The sequence below is a fragment of the Lemur catta genome, chromosome 19 (genome assembly GCF_020740605.2).
Source record: "Lemur catta isolate mLemCat1 chromosome 19, mLemCat1.pri, whole genome shotgun sequence".
NCBI lineage: Eukaryota > Metazoa > Chordata > Mammalia > Primates > Lemuridae > Lemur > Lemur catta.
The window spans coordinates 11,607,964-11,624,393 of record NC_059146.1 but is presented as its reverse complement, the minus strand read 5'-3'; the positions used below and the strand labels follow the sequence as shown (position 1 = coordinate 11,624,393).

The 16,430-nt window shown below is 32.9% G+C and overlaps 1 long non-coding RNA gene across 1 annotated transcript in view; it reads right to left on the bottom strand.

The window, feature by feature from the left end:
- Positions 1-869: 869 nt before the first annotated feature.
- The window catches only part of LOC123624282, a 169,510-nt gene continuing 153,949 nt past the window's right edge, over positions 870-16,430 (bottom strand). Inside the window, exon 3 of the long non-coding RNA XR_006730100.1 lies at positions 870-955. This is a non-coding gene — a long non-coding RNA (uncharacterized LOC123624282). The remainder of the gene's footprint in view (positions 956-16,430) is intronic.

The following is a 16,430-nucleotide window of genomic DNA, read 5'->3' as shown; positions in this document are numbered from 1 at the left end:
GAAAATAGAACCATCAGAAAAAAAACTCCACCTATTTGCTTTCATCTCACTTATCCATTTACCTGCATGGATATTTACCAATATCATGATGCCCCCCCCCTTTTTGTCAAAATTATTTTCCAATGTAAAGTAAATTTCTCTATCTGTATTAAAGCTTCTGTTTCCCTCTTTCCTCTGCTTCTTTTCTCTGTAAGAAACTTGTTACAGTTAACTATTCCTTCTTTCTCTTATACCAGAAACATCTTAATCTCCAGGGTTTTTGTTTTTCCACTTAGCATTTAAACATGCTTACATCTCTTTTTCTTTCTTTAGTCTTTATTATTTTAGTCTCTTCCTTGCCCCAATGTGTTATTGCTTTTTTTCCTCTTCTTCCTAGCCAAAGTTCTTAAAATGGTTTCTTACACTCCATGTTTTCACTTTTTGTGGGGAAAGGTAATTTATGAATCTAAATAATACAGTCAGGAATAATACAGTCATTTAACCCGGGTAACCTCATCTGAAAATCTGGTTAGAAATTCTATCAAGTAAGGCAATCATTACTGTTGTAGAACTTAAAGTTTACCAACTTTTCAGCTTTTACATTATGCTTAGTAAAGACCTAAAAAATTAAAACGTATCAAATTAAAACATCAGAAAACAGATCCAACAGAATATAACTAACATTATTTTAGACTGACGAGGAGAAAATAACTGAATTAGAAAGAGCTGTCTTACATATAAAGGAAGATCGTGTTGTTGCAGATGATAATAAATTATTTTTCAATTCCACTAAAGACTGAGTGCAATTGAAGTGCTGTAGAAGATTTGGTTAGGAGAGAAGGAAGTTCCCATGAGTTAAAAGTAAGAGTCTTAAAAAATTTTACCTGTTTACCAAGAAGATGGGTTCCACTTCCTGGAAGTCTTGGTAAAGCTTTCATGTTCACTTCATTTACTGTCATGGCTTGAGTGGCATTACCTGGGGACAATAAGGATGATAGTATGATCTCCTGAATGCCTCCAAATCATGTGATCTCATATAGATACAGCAGTTTTTCTAGCCTAGTGACAAACCGGCGTGATCTCATATAGATACAGCAGTTTTTCTAGCCTAGTGACAAACCGGCGAATATTTTGTGCACTTTCCCACCCAGTTCTTCTCTCATGTAACTTTTGTGATATTTTTAGAAAGTGATGTAATCATTAAGGCAATTTTCTAAAGATTTTTCAAATATAAAGGCATAACTAATGCCCATTCACAAAGTCTCAGCACATAATGCTACACAAATATTGTAAACAATTTACATGAAATCATCAATATTTTAGTACCAAATGTTAATAAGGGACAATGAAGATGTAACTCAAAATACTTGACTTAAAACCCAAAAGCTAGTGTTTTCTAAACAAAGGTGGGACATTGATCTATTTTCCTATGGGGATATTAATGTGGCTGAAACATAACATATTAATAGTATAGTTTAAAACCATGGTTTCCTTTATTTATTCTTCTATTAACTGTATCACAGACTTCTCAAGTTTAATAGTTTCCTTCAAATGTTATCATCTCCAAAGTGGTTGCATGATTTTTTGTTCCTCATATGAATAGCAAGACTCTATAATAAGATTTTTCAAAAGTAATACAATTATTAGTGAATACATATATTCTATTTTATATAGCCATAGTAAGATCACACTGATAATAACATTACAAATTAATTCATAACAATCACACAAGACAAATGTTTCTTCCTCTAAAGCCATTGGCATTTCAATACTTAATAGGATAGTAAAAAGTTTAAAAAATTCAAATTATACCAATCTATATGAGAATGCAGAAAATACAAATATAGAGGAAGTGTGTTGTAAATAGTTACATAAGATCATTCAAGCTTAGCTGAACTCTAGGAGTCTGAATTCAAATGTCTTAATCCCAGTTCAACTTCACATTTATTGTGTAACCTCTAACAGGTCACTGGGCTTCTATTCAGTCCATCAGTGTATATAAAATGAGGATAATAATTCCAGACTATACTTTGAGGTTGCTATATTCCATATAGTAAGTTCACCTAATAATATACAGTGATAAACATATTAATGCTATGTTTTTATTGTAATAACCTATTATGGTAAATTTAAGTCTAGATAACTAGTGAAGTATTGTTGCTTTTGTAAACACATATTACAAATGGAAATTATATCCATGCAGTTTATCCTATGTAAGACATTATTATTTTAGGTACCACTAGAAAAGAATACAATGACGTCAGTTAAAATATTGCATAATTAGCTCTTATCACTTCAAATTTATTTTGTTGTCATAATTTACTTGTTTACTCTTTTACTTATTGAGAAAATTTTTACAGTGACATAGACATCAATTTTATCATATGATTTCCTATTACACTTGTTCCATTGTGCAAACAATAATTTTTTTCTATGTCAAATCATATTTTTACTTTTTAAAGACTTTTTATATGGAAAAATTTGAATACAGATGTGTACAAATGTAGATATAAAAGTATAAAATGTCACCATATACCTTTCACTCAGCTTCAATAATTATAAAGTCACTTATATCCTATTCATTTCCCTCCTCTTTCACTGAATAACTTAAAGTAAACCTAAGTCATGATATCATGTAATTTATTTCTAGTTCAATGTATACCTAAGGTTCAATATCTCTATATATAAGTTATTTAATACATAATCATAATACTATGATCACAACTAAAATATGAGTATGCCTCCAATATTATCAAATTTCTAGTCAGTGTGAAAGATTTAAGTGGCAATTAAATTTAAAAATTCAAACATCATAGTAATGCACAAAATTCAGATTAATTGAAAATAATTATTTAACTATCTTCACGCACATAGAGACAGACATCTATATCATAAATGCCGCTTTCATGAAATGTATTTAAGTTGCATACCAGTTCCAGAGATGATAAAGCAAAATAATGTGTTTCAAAAATGTAAAATATGATTTAGGTACAGTACTACAGTTCTCATTTTCTTTTCCATGTAATTTATGACATTTTGGGATTATATGAATATTTGTGTAATGAATAAATGAACTATGAACCCTCCAAGGATACATACACTAGTTTAGTATCTTTTAAATCGCGTCATTGCCAATATTTGAAATCCATTTAGTATAGTCTAGTCAAATGATTCTCACAAAAATCATCTACTAATATTTTGTTATCTCTTGAGGATGAAAACTAACTGTTAATCATAGTTTACTGAGACATTTATACAGTGAATAATGATTCTTAGGTGATGAAACTAGTTAGGTACTTTCTATGCTTGGTAAAAATACAGAATTTTCAACTATGTTCCTATAAATTCTGCCAGAACATGCCATTTTACAGGAGCAACTACAGGCAATCTTTCTCAGCGACATTCTTTTGCAGATCCTGTCCATCTGCTGACTCAGCGTCCATTACACCCATCCCGTAGTGTGCATTTCTATTTTGCAGAGGCCGGATGCTAGAATATGTATGACTCAGTTTGCAGACATGTTTGAAGTTTCACCTATCAGATTCATCTGCAAAATATTTGGAAAGCAGAAACAGAATACTGCCAGGTAGAATCCTGCCTAACATCTGCTGTTTTCCCTGCAAGTGCAGTAGTGGCAGCAATCGCCTCCCTTCGTCCCTCTTGTGTCCTGCTCAGAAGTTGTTTCAGAGGTCTTAGGGCCCATTCTGTGGCCTTAATGAAATCAGGAGGAAGGGAGTGAACGTTAATTTTGCTGCTGCACACTGGAGCATAAAAAATCGGAGCTCTGGACAGGGCAACTCTACCAGCAGGTTTCCATTTTAGAACAAGGCTTCCCGGTAGTGGCAAGAGGAGCAAACTACATGGTGCTGACTTCCTGATTCTACTGTTGCTGGCAGTTCTACAGGCAGTCACAATGTTGGCAGCACAGAACTACAATGACACTTTGGACATCTTTCTTGGAAGGTCAGCGTAGAGTGTGTTTCCTCAGTCCACCCAACTGTATTTTACAAGCCATGTGATACTCCTACAATACATTACATTTGCTTAAAATAGTAAGAGTGGATTCTCTGTAAATGTACCTGTTATACTATTTTTGCATATGCCACACAATAAATGTATCATATGATTTTTGGATATTTCTTATTCCTTAATGATACGTTATGACATTCCTGGGGCCACAAATAAAATGGAAAACCTTCTTACTTTAGGATGCTTCTCATCTCCTCTCACCTTTAGCAAAGGTGGGTCATCTTTAGATACAAAAAATCCAAAGCAAACAGCCCCACTGAATACAACACTTGAATTAGTGTTTTATTCTTCACCTCATTGTACAGGGCAAGGGTCTGTATCAGTCCATGTTTTTCAATGTTCATTTTGGGGTAGCATTTTCTTGAGCTTCTATTTTCCCATTTGGAAAATAGATATAATTATTGAATACATACAGTCATTAGGAGGGTTTTAAGAAACTTATATGTTGATGTTGGCACAATATTCACCACAGAGAAGTAGCATTGGTAGTATTGGTGGTACTAGTTACGATAGTGATTCTTGGAGTTGTTGCTCTTGAAATCTTTTTGCTTCTATTATTTTCAGTTAACACATAATAATTGTAACATGTTTATAAGATGCACTGTGATATTTCAATACACGTACATAATGTATAATGATGAAACCAGGGTAATTAGCATATACGCCACCTTAAACATTTATCATTTCTTTGTGTCGGAAACATTCAAACATTAATTAAAGCAGGAGTCTCCAAGGAAGACCTAGCATATAGAAAATTGCCTCTTGTTACAAATTTCAATCAATAATATTCCACAGCATGATAAATATATTTATATATTTAAAAAGGCACTAATATTAATCACCAAAAATGTGGAGTGTACTGTGGAAGGAAAAATTAATGAAAGCGTTATTAGTTTATCATAATGTGGAATATTTCAAGCAAGATTTAATATTGTACAAAGATTGAACGCCTGAAATGTATAAAGCCAATATAGAACACCTAACCAATAATGCTTTGTGTGTGCATAGGGGGGATAAGAAAACTTAACATGAGATCTACCCTTTTAAAAAAATCTTTAGATGTACGGTACAGTGTTGTTAACTATAGGCACAACGTGGCACTGTAGATCTCTAAAACTTGCTCATCTTACACAACTGTAACTTCATACCCACTGAACGGCAACTCCGTATTTCTGCTCACTCCTGTCCCCTGGCAGCCAGCATCTACTCTCTGCTTCTGTGAATATAACGACTTTAGATACCTAAGGTAACTGCAATCATGGAGTATTTGATTTGTCCTCTGGGACTGGCTTATTTCACTTGGCATAAGGTTCCCAAGTTTCATCCATGTCGTTGCATATGGAAGGATTTCTTCATTTTTAAAATTAAGTAGTATTCCCTTGTCCATATGTACTACGTTTTCTTTTTTCTTTGTATTTTTTTTTTTTTCTTAGAAACAGGGACTCTCTGTCACCCAGGCTGGAGTGCACTGGCATAATCATAGATCACTACAACCTCAAATTCCTGGGCACAAGCAATCCTCCCATCTCAGCCTCCCAAGTCACTAGTACCACAGAGGAATAATTTTTTTAAAAATTCGGTAGACATAGGTTCTCTCTACATTGCCGAGGCTGGTCTGGTACTCCTGGCCTCAAGACATTACCCTCCTTGGCTGCCCAAGTGCTAGGATTACAGGCATGAGCCATTATGTCAGCCCACATTTTCTTTATCTACTCATCCAGTAGTGGACATTTTAGGTTGACTCAACAGCTTCACTACTGTGAATAATGCTGCAAAGATCATAATCTATTTTTAATAAAAATGTTTCAGAAGACAGAATCATTAAGTTAGTTAAAATAACTATATCTATTTATTTATTTATGAATGGAGTCTTGCTCTGTCACTCAGGCTGGGGTATAATGGTACAATCAGTTCACTGCAGCCTGCAACTCCTAGGCTCAAGCAATCCTCCCCTGTCTCAGCCTCCTGAGTAGCTAGGACTATAAGCACATGCCACCACACCTGCCTAAAATAACTTTAAATGTTGGTTGGGCCCATGGAAAACAATCTGTAATGATATATATTATAAAACTGTAGTGTTCTATTTTCATTTATAAAATAATCTGTTGTTTTAAATGGAGTTTATACTTTAAATTGCTTTAATTTTACTTAAAATGTTTACTGAAATGTGAAAACTATGAAATTAAACATTATTTGATTTAAATGATTTGTAATTTTTGTATTATGATGACAAAGTTTTATTTCTGATATACAATCATGTTACTTAATTCTCTTGTTAAATTAAATATAGTCTGGGCACAGTGGCTCATGCTTGTATTCCCAGCACTTTGGGTGGCAGAGGTGAAAGGCTCTCTTGAGGCCAGGAGTACCAGACCAGCCTGGGCAACACAATGAGACCTTGTTTCTACAAAAAATTTTTAAAAATTATCCAGCCATGGTGGTACGCATCTGCAATACTAGCTACTTGGGAAGCTGAGGTAGGAGGATTACTTGAGCCCAGGAGTTTGCAGTTGCAATGAGCTGCTATTGCATCTTTTGGTTCAATTTTTCTTTTAACTTACATTTCTGAGAGTTGGACTCCTGGATTAAAAGATAAGGCTACCTATATGCTTATTTCTGTGAGTTTCACATTGTTTTTCTGTTTTTGTGATGTTTTTGAAGGCCACCAACAGTGTGTAAGAATGTACCAATTTAAACACAGCATGCCACACATTTGGAGTTATCACTTTTCCCTAATTAAATGGACAACAAAATAGACATAATCTTTTTTTCATCTCTTAAAGTATGCCTACTTTAGCCAAATAGTCTATTCTAATATCTATCATTTTCTTAGCAAGAAAATTTTACTGCATTATAACAGTGTCGGCATTTGCATTTAAATAACATGCTAGTATTAGAATGAATTTAACAGAGCAGTATTTTCATTGTATGATTGAAAATGCTTACCCTGTAAATATGTATGTATTTTACAGAAAAACATGTCAGTACAATAAAAAACTAATGAAATCTGCCAAAATTACACATTGACCAGACATGCCTGTGAACAAAAAACTGGAAAATTTGAACATATGCTGAATAGATCAGCATATTGAGAAGGAAGATACACACTGAAATTGTTCAATCATTGCTGGACAATGTTTTACTTCTACAAAATCGTGTGGGAAACTCAGAAAGTTAAATAGTTGTAATGAGCAAGAAGAGGAGGTAAATGTTGAAATAATTCTTTATAAGTGCTTATGAAAATAATTATCTCTCAAACATACTATTATATTTGATCCTATAAAAATCTATGAACATATTAAGAGGACAATAGAATTTTGAGCATTAAGCAGCATGAGGTTTATTAAGAATAGACATGCCACAGAAATGTAATAGCTTCTTTTGATTCATTGTTAATTACAAAATTAAAGCATGCTGTGAATAGGCTCTATCTCCAATATTTGGACTCCAATAAGTATTTTGGATTACTGTTTTAAAGTACTTTATCCTTGTAACTTCTAATACATTATTGGTATGGACCATGTTTGAACCTAGATATTGTTATTAACCTAGTCTATTAAGTAGAGACTGAGACGAAGGTTAAGTAATTTTTTGTGAGATTGTGCAGCAATTTAGTTCAGACAGAAACCAACAATGTCCTAAATCCACTATAGGGTTTTAACCAATTGTATTACTATGTATCATCAATGTAGACTCATCCAAATAATTTTATTTCAATTAAAATGAGGGAAAAATGATAAAGTACTGATATTTGAATAGGAATATAAAGCACAGGAAGACCAATATATACCAACATCATAATTTATTAACAGAAATAAGATATATACTGAAAATCTTTCTTAATCTCATCTTTTCAGATAAATTATTAAAAAGTAGATAAATTTTAACTTGAAGTAGCAAAGAATGTACTAATCTTAAAAGCAAGCTGGATCATTTCGGACTTTAATAACAACGTTGCTTTTACGATGTCCTTGACGTCATTCCAGTGAACCCAGTATCACTGTATTAAAGTCTGTTTCTGAGGCAATAACATTGTTAGCATTATGCCAAAAAAGTTTAGGCTTGATAAATTTTATATATGACATTTAAAAGGCAAGCTAGAAACTTACAATGTTCTTTGGCTAAACACAAAACAAATTCTAAACTAAGTCGTTTGATTTCCCTGCTCAAAACTCTCCAGTGATTTCTCCCTTTATAACCCACACCACACTCATGATACGGCCTCAGATTGTCTCTAAATTTATTTCACACCATTATCCATAGCATAGCTTACTCCACTCTTGATCCACTCGCTTTCTTGCTGATCTTGAACTCATGGAGCTCATTACATCCCCAAAATATTTTCACACATGCTTCCTTCTGTTTCCAATCTTCCTTCAGCCACTTGCATCTGTATCATTTCACTGAAGTTTCTACTACTATATTTCCTCCTTCTAAAGTTCTTCCCGGAGCATCAATTCTATAGTAGCACCTTCACTGCCTGTCACTTTTTATCCCTATTAGCACATAGTAAGAAACCCATAAATATTTCTTGAATGAGTGTTTGGAAGAGCTTCAGTTTTTCAGCTGTAGAGTCAATGTATTATAATAGGTGATTTCTAGAGTTCTCGCTATTCACACCTTATTATAAAATAAAGTTGCTACCTTACACAGAGTATCTATAGCATGCCATGCACTCTCATATTTAATACTTACAGCTTGCAAGTAATTTTTATTGTATCTATTTTATACATGAACAAACTAAAGTTGAAAAAGCTTGAAGTATATGGCTGTATATCACAATAATAGCAAATGAAAGAATTGGAATTCAAATTCAGGTTAACTAAACTGTACAGCTAATAAACTCTATTCTACTGAGGAGCTTAAAAAAAAGACTTTCTTCAAAAGACTTATGTGGGAGCTGATGTGCCAAAGGCAGCTCTAGCAAAGTCAAGGAGGCTATAGTAGCAGCAGGAAGGGAGACTTGTAATGACAGACCCCACAAGCTATTTCACTCCCCCTTCAGAGGAAGCACCTAGGAGAACAATTTGAAGACCAATGCACTATATAGCACCATCACTCAAATATTAACTAGGAAGTATTGGTGACAACTATTTCATGTAGACTTTACATAGCTCATTTTGGGTTTTGCTAAGAACAGCTCAGAAATGCAACGTACCTGGAAATATATCTACCAAATAAATACTGGAAGAATCTAAATAGGACCCAAATAACTGAAGTAGTGAAGTAGGAAAATATACACATGGCTTAGAAAATTCAATAACTAAAAAATTTCTTCTAAAAGTAATCTTTTAATCTAATACTTAAGGCAATTCCAATCAGAAAACTATAATTTTTTTATATAATTGTGTGTGTGTATATGTATATATATATAGAGAGAGAGAGAGAGAAAGTAAGTTGACAATGCCTAGCACCTAATCAAAATTTGTACCACAAGTAATTTAACTGGTACAAAAACAAAATCTAACACCCTTTATAGTGATATAATATCTAACCCTCAAGAGTAAATTGACAATGCTTGGCATCTAATCAAAACTGACTACACTTGCAGAGAACTATATAATATGTGCCCCATAATCCAGGGGAAACTTGATCAAGAACAATAGATCAGGAAATTACACAGATGGTAGAATTTTTTGGCAAAGTCTTTAATGGAGGCTATTATAAATACTATAAAGATGCTCAGGGACTTAAAGGAATGTATTAATGTCAACACAAAAAAGTAGAAGATAGATTTTTAAAAAAGAAATAAAACTTCTATTACACTTGATGGGAGTAACAGTTGATTAGCTACTAGGGAATAAAGAATTGCTAAACTTGAAAATATAACAATAGAAAAGTTCCAAAAAGATACAGGAAAAAAAGAGAATAAAATCAATGGAAAGAGCTTCAATGGCCTTAAAACATAAATTCTAGCATATATGCAATCAGATTCAAAGAGAGAGGAAAGAGAGAGGAGGAATAATGTAAAAACTGAACAAATATTAGAATTTTAAAAATTTTATGGAATGCATAAATTTACTGATCTAGGAATCTCAACCAATCTCAAGCAGGATAAACACAAAGAGAACTATATTTTGGTAAATCAATAAAATATTGCTGAAAACCATTGGCAGAATCTCTTCAAAGCAACCATGAGTAGGAGGTGGGCCAGAGTAGATATATACAGAGAAACAACAAAAAAACCATTTTATACTTCTGGTAAGACACAGTACAATCAAGAAGGCAACAGCCAACTTTAAAATATTGATTTTTTTTAAAACTGTCTACCTAGAAATTTAAACCCAACAAGAAATGTATTTTTTAAACAAAGGAGTATTTTTTCAGACAAATAAAATCTGAGATAATTTATAGTACATGAAATATTTTTGTGAGTAGAAAAAAATATTAAAAGAAGTTCTTGAAGCAGTAAGAAAATGCCAGATGGAAACTTCAGTCTACACAGAAAATTAAAGAGTACTGCAATGAGAAATGTGGGTAAATATAATATATTCTTCCCTTTTAAAACATTTTTCTTTAAAAGATAATTAGCTCAATGTCTCTAACCATCAGGAAAATGCAAATCAAAACCACAATGAGATATCATCTAACTCTGGTGGCAATGGCTTTTATCAAAAAAATCGCTAAACAACAAATGCTCCAGGGAGGATACAGAGAGATAGGATCACTTATACACTGTTGGTGGGACTGCAAACTAGTACAACCTATATGGAAATTAATATGGACATACTTCAAAGAACTAAAAGTAGACCTACAACTTGATCCAGGAATCTCATTCTGAGTATTTACCCAAAGGAAAAAAGAGCATTTTATAAAAAGACACCTGCACCCAAATGTTTATAGCAGCACAATTTGCAATTGCAAAGATGTGGAAACAACCCAAGTGCCCATCAATGCATGAGTGGATTAATAAAATATGGTATATGTATACCATGAAGTATTTACTTAGCCATAAGAAAATGGTAAACTAATGCCTCTTGTATTAACCTGGATGAAACTGGAGACCATTCTTCTAGGTGAAATGTCACAAGAATAGAAAAATAAATATCACAGGTACTCACCATTAAATTGGAACTAATTGAACAACACTTACGTGCACATATGGAAATAAAACCCATCAAATCAAGTAGGTGGGAGAGGGGAAGAGGGTATGAAGTAAATTCACACTGAGCCTAATAGGTACAACACACATCTTCTGGGTGACAGGCACACTTGTAACTTTGACTCAAACTGTACAAAAGCAATTTATGTAACCCAAATGTTTGTACCCCTGAAATACTCTGAAGTAAAAAAAAAAAAAAAGATACTTAGCTGTGAAATAAATAATGAAAATGTATTGTAATGTTTGTAATATATGTAGAAGTAAAGGGGCAATAGGAGGGAGGGGAAAATAGACTGTTTGCTGTGTATACTACAGTAAATTTATTACATTATATTTGATGTTTAAGATCACTTGAGAGTAGACTGGGATAAGTGAAAGATACAACTTATAAACCCTAGAACATGCATTAAAAAACGTATCTAAAAACTATAGGTAAATTTTAAAGAAATAGAGAAACACTGTGTAAACACTAACTGAAAAATGTCCAAAATGACTACATTACTATCAAAATGCTCAGATTTCAGAATAGGTAATATATTCAGGAATAAAGAGGAATATTTTGTATTTATAAAAGTGACAGTTAATCAGAAAGAAATAATAATCCTAAATATATGTCACTAACAAAGCCCAAACTGATATAACTGAGAATAGAAATACACAAGTGTAAAACTTTATTGGTAGTTTCCACACTCCTCACTGTTAATCACAAAAAGGTAGACAGAAATCTAATGATACAGAAGATCTAAATTGTATCAAAATGATACTTATGGAATATACTATCCAAAAATAATGCATTTTTTTCTTTTTTCATTTCAAAGTATTATAGGGGTACAAGTACTTTGGATACATGGATCACCTTTATGATGTTTGAGTCATGGTTATAAGTGTGCCCATCAGCCAGATCGTGTCCACTGTACCCAGTAGGTAGATTTTCGCCCTTCCTGTCCTCCTCCACCACCCCAGCTTGATTGCCACTGAATTTTATTTCCCTCTATGCACATGTGTGATCATTAATTAGTTTCAATTTAACAGTGAGTACAATGTGGTGTTTGTTTTTTTCCATTCTTCAGATACTTCACTTAGCATAATTGGTCTACACTTTGATCCAGATTATTGCAAAAGGCATTAAGTTATCCTTCTTTGTGGCTGAGTAGTATTCCATGCTATACATATACCACATTTTATTAATCCATTCATGAATTTATGGGCATTTGGGTTGATTCCATATCTTTGCAATTGTGTGTTGTGCTGCAGTAAACATTGAAATACAAGTCTTTCTGATAAAATGACTTCTTTTTCTTGTGGTAAATACCCACTAGTGGGATTGCTACACTAAATAGTAGGTTGACTTTTAGTTTTTTGAGGAACTAAAGCATGAGTTGCAGGACATCTCATGTTTTACTGGTGGGAAGGAAAAATTTTATAATAATTTCCTAAAACAATTTGTTAGTTTCTTATGATTAAAAAATACACTTTCCATGAAGCAACAATTCTAACGCTATGTATACATTCAACAAATATAAAGACACATTTACATAAAACTATATAAAGAAATGTTTATAGCAGCTTTACTAATAGAAAAAATGATCAATGAAAGTTCTCGGAATGTCATAATTGAGGATAAATCAGAAGAGGAAGATTATCCCAAATTAAGAAGAAATGTCCAGAAAGTTTGAAAGAAAACAAGGAATGTGTGGATCACACAGAGGAAATAATGGACAGTTTTGAGAATGGAGTAAGGAGCATAGCTAAATTGTACAGTGAAATCAAGTCAGACATGGACTAGAAAGTGGTCATTTGGGTTTATAATAGGTGTCACCGGTAACTTTGGCAAAGGGAAGCTTTATTACACTGGTCAGTTCAAAGCAGATTGCAGGTTTGGAAGAGTGAATGTTAATCATAGTGTATAAGAAGGATATATGACTTGCTCGCTGGTGAAATGCTGGACACAAGGTTATGAAAGATGGAGAAGGACACTGTTCTGTTGAAATTGAAATAAAAGAGACTAGTGTTGAAATGACATCTCATGGAAAAGGAATGTTTTTCAACTACATGTGGAAAATGAATAAATACTGAAAGGAAAATAGGATTTAATTCTAAATCTTACTTTTGCAATTAAATAAATTTCTTCAACATTTTATATAATCCCCAATCACATGAAAATACAAATTGTCACATTGAATTTTATAATCTGAAAATATGTCTCTTAATATGTATCTTCTTAGGCTATCATTATCATTTGAAATGTATTTTGAAATTGTATCCAATACCACCCACCTTGGGGATGATACCAAGCCATCGTGCATCTCTTTCTTGAGATTGTACCTTATAATTGTTAATATATATATTTGTCTCTTTCCTTGTTAATGAGCATTAATTTAGGCACAGATAAACTTCCAGGAAATTTGGGGGAAAATTATTAAATAATTTTTTGAAAGTCACCATTCATCTGTTTCTGGCATGCAGTTTTAACTTGTCAACAGTCAGACTGACATAGATAGTAGTTTCATGCTTCTGCTAAGGCAATGATCTAAATAGTGATTGTGGATTTTGACTGCAGATGTTAGAAGCAAACCATTTCTAACAGATGTATAATCTGATTAAATATGCAATGCAATGATATTGTCAAAACCTATTAATCACTCTTTCAAGACACATTAGCGTAGGCTTTACTGACAGCTGTGAGGACTGGGATGTCTCCACAGTTGCAGGTATTGTTGCTCATCCACACCACCCAATGGAAGCTAAAGGGAAAAATAACTACAATAGCCAAGTGTTCAGTGTACTTTAAATGTTGGATGTTAATTTTTCTCACCATTAGAGGGAAAAGATATGTGCTTTTTTATTCCAATAATGTTTATCCTACCTGCATTTATTTGTTTCTTACCCCCAAATTATAGGGATTTTCTGTCATGCTGGGACTAATTCACAAATGCAGATAAAGAGCTGAACCTCCGGCATGCATATATTAGGAAGCAGTCCCGTGACTGATGATTGTACAATATGTGTACACACATGAATAGCAGCAAAGCCTTGTTCCCCACTGAGAATGCTAACAAGTGTTGATTTCTCGGCCATTGATACACACAGGTGCTACAATTTATTTTGGAAAGGGTTGCACCTTCATTTTATGATTATCAGCCCCCAGATTTCATTTCTGTCCTTGGTTCACCCTTACTGTTTGAGATTCCTCACAGTATTAATGATAGTTAGCAAAACTAAATCAAAGCAACTGTTTGGCAATATGTGATCCAAATGGTCTCACATTGAATTGTCTGAGTTCCAGAATTTTTACACCATAGTCTATGCATAATCGACCAATTATGATCAAAATTCACTTTTTCGAATTCTCTCGTTCTCATTTAAGAAGTACAATGTGTTAGAAAAGACCAAAATTATCAAAGTTTGGGTAACTCAGGTCGTATGAAATGAAGAACCATTGCAGTCAATCTCTAAGCTAACTACAAACATTAAGGCAAGAAGGACAAAAATGTCCTTCAGCCTTCAAACCAAGCATTAAAGCTTGAATTGACCAACTGTTCATTTAAGGAAGTGGAAATAGCAGTAGCAGCATCCATCCCTTCCAAGTCTCTTGAGGGCACAAAGCTCGTCCTTTCCAGATCTTTTCTCCCAAGAGGCATGTTACTGGTCATACGTACCATTTTGCAAATTTCCCTATGCCATGACTTGGCTATTTGGAGTCCCTATCAAAAGTGTTTTCATTAAGGGGAAATATACAGCATTAAATGAGGCTCCCAAATGACTTCCCTAGCTGGAGAATATGTATCATAGCAAGCATACCCTGGCTGACCAATACTTAGTATCTTCATTTGTTCCTCCCAGACTGCTGATGGTAGGAGAGAAAACTTCTATTTCACAGATTCATATTCTTAAAGATTATTATAGCCAAAATAGGGATTACATTTCATTGATGAATTTACTCTTAGAAACAGGGGTTTCCTTATGACTATGATTTTAGAAAACATATGCATTTTCTATGGTTAATTCAGCAAAAATATAAACAGTTATTACTTTATAGAATTTGAAGGTGAGACCAAATTTATTAATCATCCTCTTTTCTTGGGACAAAGTAATAAAAGTGAGAAATCTTTATTTCTAAGTAGGATAGCTCTTTTTCTAACAGCATTTCCATAGGATTTTCTCAGTTTTCTGTAAAATTTAACCAATAGTTATGTTGCTGTCTTCAATTGCATGTATATTTCAGGAATACTAACAAGTTCTTAGATCAATGAATGACCATATTAATTTCAGTTTATACAGCAAATATTACAAATACCTCCATAGTTATTAGGTAGTAAAAATTTATAAAATTAAAAAAAAAACTGATTTTGTTTACTATTTAATTTGTTTCAAATCCTGGCATTGAGGGAAAAAAAATAGCACCATAGAATCTGCTTGTATGAAAGAGTTAGAATCGATATGAAAAATAATTAATCCTATATAAATATGGGGCACTCTGTGAAATTAAATATAGTGCTTATTACAAAATAAAAAGTGATCCCATTAAGTAATCTCTCTCTCTGGGAAATTTGGTAGCTTTCTTCTGGGGTACATTAATCTTTGCTATTTTAGGATTTTTCTTTTCTCCTAAAAATTGAAGAAGGGATGACCTAAATAATATTAAATATTAAAATAATATTAAATGAGGCAAATGACCAGATTTTGGATGTTGAAAAACGAATATTCTTTTTTAACATTTAAATAAATTTCAAGACAGATATTTAAAAAGCTAAAATACACAAAAAAGTGCATAAATCACCTAACTTCAATAGTTCATTGCTGCCTAAATTCATTATTTAATATGCTGAAATAATATTGTTTATACATGAGTCAATGTAAGTACAACTCCAGCCTGCCAGCATTACTGATTTTAACTTAGTGTTAAAAGGTATATTTAAATAGTAAGTAGCAAGACTAGGGCGATTTTTCTGGGTAAGCTCACTAAAACAAGAAACCTCTTTTCAGATTTTGCAAGTCACAAAAATGCTATGACATACTAATGTCTAATTAAATTAAGTTGTTACTTTTATCAAAAAAAGCATGCACATATTTTAAAAAGTCAAATAATCCTTCAAGGCTTGAAGAAAAACGTCTTCTGTTCTCAAATTCTCCACTATCAATTCTTATTCCTCAAAATCTTTTGCTTTTAGCTGTTCTCGTTGTTTAAATTCTGGCACTTAATTCCTTATTCTAAGTATCAATTACAACTATTACCTCCCTTTTTTCTTCAGTTTTAGATAACGTTTGTTCATTTTCTATAATAGAAGCTGAGGAGGCTGGGCCTGGTGACTCACGCCTG